Raw genomic sequence first — 9,759 nt, 5'->3', positions numbered from 1 at the left:
ACTTATTCGTGGAACGTTTTCTACTGATTTCATATGTCATCTGATAAGTGTGGGGGAGGATGACCCCACTAGGCATCAAAAAGAAGGGGTCAAGTCGGGTGCACGACTCGTTAAATATGCACCATATATCCTTGTACATTTTATAGCGTGTGTTTTAAAACTAAAAAATCTAAAAATTTGGAAAACCCAAAAATCCAAAAATATTTTTCTTTTTGTGTTTTGTTTTTGTTTAATCATTACAGGTACCATAATGTGATGACAATCGAGGAATGGCCGTCAGTGCAGAGCCATCTGTCACTCTGTTTCACGATTATATTGCTCTACAGCCGGTTATGTTTTTCCCATTCACTCTATTGTCCTCTCAAATTTATATTTGAATTATCCGATTTCATGTAAATGAGGCATTACATGATCTTAAGTGTAGGGGAGAGATATAAATTCTCGCGGATATAATACACTTGGCTTGAGTCTTATTTTTGACTAAACTATTGAAAAATTGGGGGAATTTTAAAATTTTTGACTCGTTAAATAGCCAAGTGTAGTTTTGTAATTAAGAAAATGTTATCACTTGTGTAAGTTAAATTGTACAGGTACCTCAATTTTGTCATTTTGTATTTTCTTTTACATGAGTGTGTGTGTGTGTGTGTGTGTGTAATAAGGAAGCAAAGTCTTCCAGGGTTCTAAAAAACTCAAAATTGTAGGATGATTCAAGTCCATCCATAAAGGAGGTTAAGTCTTTCGAATGACCATTTTACTTGGTGTAGGAGACTTCTTAATCTACATCATTTCATACTGACATTGGTTAATGCATCATTTCATGATATGTTATACCGATGTATCGTACTGTGGGAAAAGGAGCTTTGAGCTTCACACTGTGTTGTCTTCTTTAGGAAGAGCAGTGGCTTCGTGCTAGTGTTTCTAGACAACACACGCCATGGTCAAAAGCCATGGTACCACTTTTAAAATATGGAAATGTAGTATCTGCTTCCTACATTTTCTTAAAACTAGCATAAAAGCTAGATGCGTGAGAAGTGGGGTCTAAAGACCTTAAATAAAATCAAACAAGTGATTAAACACTTTCGGGAGAATCGAGTCGTCCCATGTTGATTTTAGGTAGTAAAGTCTTCTGAAGTTTATAAGTAAAGTCTTACAAGTTAAGTTGAATTTCAAAAGACCATTGCTTGAAAGTAAAGTCTTTCAGGTGTCGTGCAATAGACCCCAAAAAAATTTACACCCAAGGTAGTTGCTTTCCTCTCGCCTTCGAACCGGAAGGTAGTTCATCTTTGATGATATAATGGGTTGGCAATTACCCCTGCGGTCATTCCACAATCAGAATGGCTTGTATGCACACCGCCTTTTGAGCCCAAGACAATTGTTATCTCAATGCTTTCGAACTGGAAAGTAGTTCATCCTAGATGATATACCGGGGTAACAGTTGTCCGTGCAGCTATTCCAAAACCGGGATGGCTTTGAAAGGACATAGCCTTTAAAACCAAAATTTCCAGAAAACTCGTTTTATGTAAAAACTTAACTGGTTTTCCCGTTCTTAAAATATAAAAATGGTTTTCTTAAGGTCTTGTTTTCCGTAAGGCCAAATTTTTCTTGGTTCTGTACGTGGTGCTCTTGATTCTGGTTATGAAGCTTTTGGGTAATCACATGTTCGATTTTGGAATTGTATTTGATTGAAGGCTTGAACCTTGTGCTTGTTTTGTTGAAGACTACACGATATAGAATTATTGCTTTTGAAGATGATAAGGGTATGTATTGATTCTATACTTTTTGAAGACTTGTCCGAGTATGTTTGTTTCTACATTAGTTAATATTATTTGAAGATAGACTTGCTCGAGGATAAGCAAGGTTCGAGTGTGGGGATTTGATATCGCTCAAATTATACATATATTATATCGTGATATTGGGTCTTTATTGTTATTTATTTACGAAGACTTGAAGACTTTTGTGGTTATTTGAGTGAAATTGATGATTTGAGCTCGCAAAGTCGTTGGTTTAATGTTTTGGTTGTTTCCGGCTAAGTATTAGCTTCATATGAGCTTAAGATTAAACGCGGAAAAATGAAGTATTATTGAGTCTGGAGCCAATCGCGGCCGCAACTATGGGTATCCCGGCCGCAACGGACCAATTATGGCCGCGATTCAATAGCAGCATCGCGGTCGCGATACACCAATCACGGAAGCGATGCGGGGTCGGTCTGGTCACTTTTTGTTCTACTATAAATAGACGAGGTTATTACCCTCCTAACAATGATTTACGTGTTTTTTGTTTGTACAATCACGAGCCATGTGCCCTTGTCGCCCGGAATTATAACACGTGGGTCCAAAACCCCCGAAAGCACCTTTCTTTTAACACTACCGACACTCTCGGTTGAACCTTTGCTCTTCTTATTAGAATGGCTTGTAGCTTCGAACTTTATTTTGCTAAAAGTAGAGTCACTCTTTTTCGGAATAAGCGACTCAAAGCCCCTTGTCACCTCAAACAAATCATCAAAAGACTTCACCGACCCCCTACTAATCTTCTCTTGCAAGTTATCATTCAAAGTTTGATAAAAGTTTTCCATCAACATACGATCATTACCGATGTACTCGGGGAAAAATTGGGTCTTTGACAAGAAAGTGGACTTGAGAGTGTTCAAATCTATTGAACCTTGCCTCAAATTGTGCAACTCATCTCTTAGCCTAGTAAGATCGGCCTGAGTCCGGTATTCTCGAAAGAATTTTGCTTTGAACTCTTCCCAAGTTAAACTCATACATTACTCTTCACCAAAGATTTGAATTCTCCCATCCCACAATTGCTTTGCATCACCCCTCAACATGCTACTACCGTACCTCATCTTCTTATCAAGAGGACATTCACTAGTACAAAAAGCACCCTCAATATCGGAGATCCAACGAGTACTCTTGAGCGGATCTCTTTCACCATCAAAACTGGGAGGTTGAGAAATCTTAAAGTTCTTGTAGAGGAAGTCTCTCCTTACAACATCACCCGCATCGCCTTCAACATACACACCTTGAGGTTTAGGGACCTCCTTTCAAACTCCTCTTGGATAATAGCACTCATTTGTTCCTTTATGAGATCGGTTACTTACTCATCAACCGATTCTTAGAAGACTTTCTTGACCTTTGATATGCCTAAATCGGACGGTTTATTTATGCGGAGTCGTTAGGTCGCAAAACGTCAATTCAGGATATCAACAGAAGAAGCTGATTGTTTAATTTATATATGCTGAGCCTAAATCTATTATTCCTTCTTATGGGTTAGCAAGGGCAAATATGACCTAGGGTCATTCCTTTAGTGGTCGAATTTGAAGCGGAGCTTATTCAGATAATTTAGTAATTAAGATTTGGTTTGTACACAATTTAGTATCCAAGACTAGTGGCCAGGTATATCTTATGTGGAGAAGGATCCTTTTGGTCAAAATAAATTGGCGACTGTTCGAAAAATCCAAAAACCAAGTCCAACCGGTTTATTCTTGATACCACTTTTATCCGTAATATCAAATTGTGTAAAGACAATAGTTGGGTTGATTTGATTTATAATTGTAATTAAAATATTAAAGCAATATAATTAAAATAAGCTAGCTAGCATGCAACAGCTAAGGATAGAGAAGACGTGGTTCACCATAATTTAAGATAACATAGTGTCGGGATGATTGCGAGACACTCCTTGGATAGATATACCTTGGTGTGAACACTAGATTCCTTACTAAGCGGTTTCCCTATTATCATGTCACGAGGAACTAAGCTTTGAAGATTCTGATCGGATGGACTACGCTCAACTCCCGACGCTTTATCCGATTTAAGGATATAAGCGGCCCATCTTGGATGCAATGCATACTTTGGGCACACGAATAAAGTAGCATAGCCATATACATAAAATATCCAACCTTTCTTAACACCTTAGTGTATCACCCAAGTGAGTGGTTATGATCGTGTTCCGAATTCCTTTCTGTCAATGGTTTGGTAAAATCTAAGGGTTTGTAGACAAATTGGAACCTCCGATAGTTCTTAGTCATCCTTAATGATTTATAAGCTTAGTTTGTATTGTAGTGCGTTAAATTCCCATTTATGATTTAAACCAACCCTTACTTAAATCTACCCAATAAATCCCTTAGTTATCCACCATTTACTAGACTTATAGTGGTTCCATAGCTTCTAACCTTGACCATGATCAAGTGGTCCTATAGTACATCAACACTGTACTCTACTGTTGCAACAGTATTTCCTTAAGTCTTATACTCTTGACCAATGTCTTGATCTGGTCCTACAGTAATTCCCCATATACTTTATAGTGTTTTCGATGGGTTCATACCTTGACCAATGTATAAACACAGATAATTAATTACCTTTTAATTGTCGACTTTATTAAAGGTTTTAATCACGTTTACTGATGGAAGGACGATAATAACGAGGTTTAATATCATAGACAGAAAGTGAATACGAAATGATAATTATCCTTAACTAACATTATTAAATCATGGCAAACAATCAAGCAATTACTCACACATCATGGCAACACGCATTTCTAATATTAATAAATCATAAACATCGAGCAAGAATATTATAATAAATTAATAAAAGAAAGGATAGATGTTACCGAATAATGTCGGCAGAATAACACTTGTATTTCTTCATAATATCCGTAGCGTTACAATGCTCGATAGCTTCTACTTCTAACTACATACTAATCTCCTATTGATCACTAGTGAGCGACAATAGAGAGATAATCATATTTCCTAATCTCTGTACTTTTCTCTCTCTAAAATCTAGAGAGAGAATGTAGAGAGAGAACTAATCTCCTATAGATCACTAGAGAGCGACTGTAGAGAGATATTTGAGAGAGAAGTGAAGAATTCGTGTGTTGAAATGAATGTAAAAAGCTCTTTAAATAGGCAAAATTTTCCTGGCAAATGGCTGGCAGGCCGTTTGGCAAGGCCATTTGCCAGGGTAAGCCGTTTTTGGTGCCCGTTTGCTGGCAGGCCATTTTGCCTTATGGCAGGCCGTTTGGCAAGCCGTTTGCTGGATCGTAACTTGTCTTTCACCGTTTTCGCTCTAGAATCTTCGTTTTAGCTCCGTTTTTGACGATTCTTGCGCCTACGCGTTCGTAATTGAATATCCTACAATATGAGATTAAGTCATTAAACTTTTTCAAAAATTATAAAATATATTATTTAAACGCGAGTTAATCGTCTTAGCCGGTTTTGCTCGTTTTTCCTCGTTTTTCATCCGTTTTAGTGATTCTTGAAACATGGCCTTCGTAATGACATAATCTACCAAATGAAGCAAATAAATGCTTATTTAGATGATAAATTCAATTACTTTATCATAAATGGGGCTAATATCGGGGGTAAAAACGTGACTATTTAGCCGTATCAAATATCCCACACTTAGACTTTGCTTGTCCTCAAGCAAACTTTTCTTGTATTTTGAGTTCAAGGATGCTTCTGAGATTTCCGTTCTATTATTCAAGTAGCTTGTTATTTATTATAAGAGCAAGATCAGACAAACATCTTCTAAAAAGGTAGAAACTATCTCTGCAAGCATGAGGGGAGGTTACATGACATTGACTTCCTTACACGGGTCACTCAAATCACTCAAGTGTTTGGGGTTCCCTATCAATCTATGAAATGAATTCGCTCATAGCCAGTCATGTTGCAAGTATTGTCATAGGCTTGACCAAGAATCAAATCTCCACCGATTAAATAAGGACGGCACTGATCTTCTCCCTAATCATTCTTTCAAGAGGAAGAGCGGGTTTAAAGGTTGGTTTGCGGAGAAAAGTGAAGGTTTTGATATGACAAAAAGGGTGATTTTTCGAATTTTAGAGAGATTCGATAGATTTCGATTTCATGAGGATATACTTTTTCTAGGAAAGATGGTACTCTATTTTTATTGAATAGTTCCTTTAAGAGGGTGCTGATTTTCAGCGAAGACTTTTCTTTTTTCTGCAATCCTCCTGGGTCACACTCTTCATTTTCTTGAGGGATTTATGCTTTTATTTGAAGACTTTTCTCTTCTTTATTTTTGAGACTTTACTCATCTATTTTTTTTTGATATCCCATCTTCATAACTTTGTCTATTTCTTCTTGTACTCAGAGAGAAAGGTATTTCATCAGAAATAGGTCTTTTTAACCCATCAAAAAAGGTCTGGAATTTCAGAATTTTTCGACAAGTGTGTGAAGTAAACTTGGTCGATCTATCTCTTTGAATTTCTAGATTTTGGAAATAAGAAAGGAAAGAGGGTGGAAAGGGTAACGTATTTGATAGTGAATTTGGGGGTGAGTATTTTCTGATTCATTAACTCTTTGGCGTGAGTTGGTCGGTTTAAATGCGTGGAGTGGAAACGGAAATGAATGGTTTTTGTCTTCTCTATTCAGAATGATTCCGAAAGGAGTATCGCACCTACACCACGTATGGCGCTTACTAACCATTGGCCTTGAAATGTATGTCAAGGTCAAGTTCTAACTCTAAATACTAACATCGGCACTCTCAACGAAAAAGATAGTGAAGCATTAAAAATGAATGCTTATTGGGCCATTTTTGGGGTGCCTCACAATTATATTGGGTTGATAATGCCTAGTCATGCAATGCTCTTTTAGAGAATCGGTTCATCCTTAAGAAGATTTATGTCAACTTTTGTCTTAATTTTAGAACAAACATGCTTGATTTTCGAAAGTACTTTTTCAGAAAATATCATTTAGTCAAAATTTTTGAAAAATTTACGTCGAGGACAAGCAATCTAAATAGTAGGTATACTCGAAAAGCTTAGTAAAATTTTAAATTAAGAACATTTTTCGAGCATCCCATAGCTAATTACGGTGTACTACACTGCTATCCCACACTTAGAGGAACATTGTCCCTAATGTTCATTCTTAGATTTTAGGGAGCTAAAATCTCACACTTAGAGTTTGAACATGTCAGAAAATGTATCTAAGCTCAATATTGGGTTGGAATCCCACACTTAGTGATAAGCTTAGGATAGGGTATAGTTTAAGGATATAACAAAACAGAATAAACGAAGAGAAAGAAACGAATTACTCCCCTTGGGTGCGACTGTGAACTGAGGATCTGAAGGTAAACTGAGTCGGAACCATCTTCCGCTGGATCCGAATTGGTCTTTTTGAAGTGTACTCGAGCTCATTAAGGCGTTCTCATCCTCCATACACCATCCACCAATAACTTGCAATGAAATAATCAATGAGTTTCTTTGTCGTTTCATCATTATTCAAAGAGTCTCCACCACGGGCATCAATAACTGTCTATTTCTTATCAAGATAGAAAACATTAATCCAAGACAGATGATTAAGCTTTAGGCCATAGACTCACTGATTTGCGTTTTGATGAAAAAGTTATTTGGAAACTTGAGGGTTTCAAAATTAGGTTTTTAAAAATTCAACAAATCAGTGTATGACCAAAAGCTTAATCCCACACTTAGAGTGCTTACTGCCTTTAATTTTAATACTTTTGAAATAATGTAGCAAATAGTTCATTTAAGCCCAAGACAAGTAGGAGAAGTGAATTCGTCCTAAGAAACGTTGAAAATTTTATTTTAAGTTTCACTTTCCCTTTTAGTTAATTAACCTAATTATCCTAATCTAACTACTACTAAAGCTATAGAAGAATAAACACACGGGTTGCCTCCCGAGAAGCGCTTGTTTTTGTTCGAGTCACGAGCCTGACCCTAGCCTTATTTCTTAGGAAATTTAGGCGCTCCCTTGCATCCATTAGTAGGCACAAGAGTTAATATTGGAACATACCGATGAGCTTGAAGTGGTCATAGAATAAGGTATGTCCAATGAGAGGAGAAGGTGGTTTGAAGTGAATGCTTTGTTTAACTTGAGGTATAACAAAGCTATCAACTTCTTTTACCTCCTTGATTTGTGCGGGTTGGTCAAACGGCTCCTCATCACTGAATGATGTGTATGTCATTATGTATTTAAGTGATGGGTTATAGGGTAGCCCTGACTCAAAACCCGTCCTTCTTCTAAGTGACTTCTGGTTAGTCGTAATGTTGTACTCTGGGCATGGAGGTGTGACGATGTTCATTGACGTCTCCAATATGGTAGCAACATTAACAACTACTTCGGTACTAGAATCCTCCATCTCTTTTTTCTCATTTGGGCTTTCCATTTCAATTTCTTCATCCACCTCCTCATCACTCAGGTCGGGAGACTCAAGTATAATTGGTTCAGAGAGTTCTTCTAGAACGAAATCCTTTTCGATCATTAAAAGATCAAAGTAAGGTGGGAGTGAAGATTCGGTTGGTGTGGAGTGGTTATTCTTCTTGTCTTCTACTTCTATCTTCTTCTTTTCATTCTCGAGATAAAAGGTGACTTTCCTAGTAGAGATGGTACTTACTTCGGCGTTCCCATCAGAAAGACATACAGACTCGTCAATCGTGAAAGTGACCTCTTCTTCACGGGCTCTCAAGGTGATACTCCGTGAATAAACATTAATGATCGCTTTAGCTGTATTCATGAAAGGCCTATCTAAGATGATAGGGGTTTTCATGTCTTCTTTATAGTCCATAACCACAAAGTCGGTCGGAAAGAGGAATTTGTCAACCTTAACCATGACGTTCTCAGCTATTCCCTTAGGATATCTAGTGGATTGGTCAGCTAGCTAGATGCTCATTTTGGTAGGGTTAAGGTTTCCAATTTTGAGTTTCTGGAACAGTGAGTAGGGCATGAGATTGATGCTGGCACCAAGGTCAGCGAGAGAATATAGTACCAGATTAGTAGATATAACAAGGAAGGGTAAATCGTTCGGTATCCTCTAGTTTTTCAGGAAGAGTATTTAAGAGAATGGCTGAACAATCCGCGTTCCGAGGGACATTGGGTACTTCGAGTACCTTATCCTTGGTTGATAGGAGTTTCCTAAAATACTTCCTACTATGAGGATTTTTAGACACAGTGTCCAAAAATTTACCGTCAAGCTTGATAGATTTCATCTTGTTATTTCTTTGCTTGAGACGGCCCGGGAATGGAATGGGTGCTTTCCCATCGGGTTTAGGTGATGACTCAATGACTATGACCGAACGAGTATTAGTTAGTTTCTTCTCCTTAGAAGAAACTAAAGGTTAGCTATGTGCCACCTTTGAGTCATTTTTAGGACAACCTAGAGAATCGAGACTTTGATTTAGCTGGCTTATTTGATTTTCAATACTACTCAAGTGATTAGTCATGACTAAGTCAGCTGCATCTTGTCTTGCTGTGATCATGTGGATGATTCGCAGTAGGACATTGTCTGGACTTATCTCTGGTGGGGTAGTGGGTTTGGTAGGTGGGTTGTACGGATGAGCTAGGATCTTATCAGAGTAGACAACAGAGTCCTCACATTCAACCTTATATACCTTGGCTGGATGTGGGTCAGTGCAATTCTGGCATAATTGCACTTGAGACACATGTTGCGGGAGTTTCTTTAGCTCACCGACTTCTTTGGTGAGGTTTTCTATTTGGTCCGAGAGAAATTTGATGGTTTTATTTTCGATAGGATCGGAGGCGGAAAGCGGAGTTGCTGATGAAATGTGCTCTTCCGTGTTCCAATCATGATGGTGCATAGTCATCTCCTCGATCAATCTCCAGGCCTCGTCTGTGGTGAATTTTATGAAGTTACCTTGTGAAACAACATCAAGAGTAGACTTGATGTTCTGGTTCAGTCCTTTGTAGAAGGTTAAAATTTGAACAGAGCTCTCAAGACAGTAGTTCGGGCATCTTCGAAGCAAATGTTTGAATCTCTCCCATGCAGT

Source organism: Rutidosis leptorrhynchoides, chromosome 9, assembly GCF_046630445.1.
Source record: "Rutidosis leptorrhynchoides isolate AG116_Rl617_1_P2 chromosome 9, CSIRO_AGI_Rlap_v1, whole genome shotgun sequence".
Taxonomy (NCBI): domain Eukaryota; kingdom Viridiplantae; phylum Streptophyta; class Magnoliopsida; order Asterales; family Asteraceae; genus Rutidosis; species Rutidosis leptorrhynchoides.
This window is presented reverse-complemented; position numbering follows the sequence as displayed.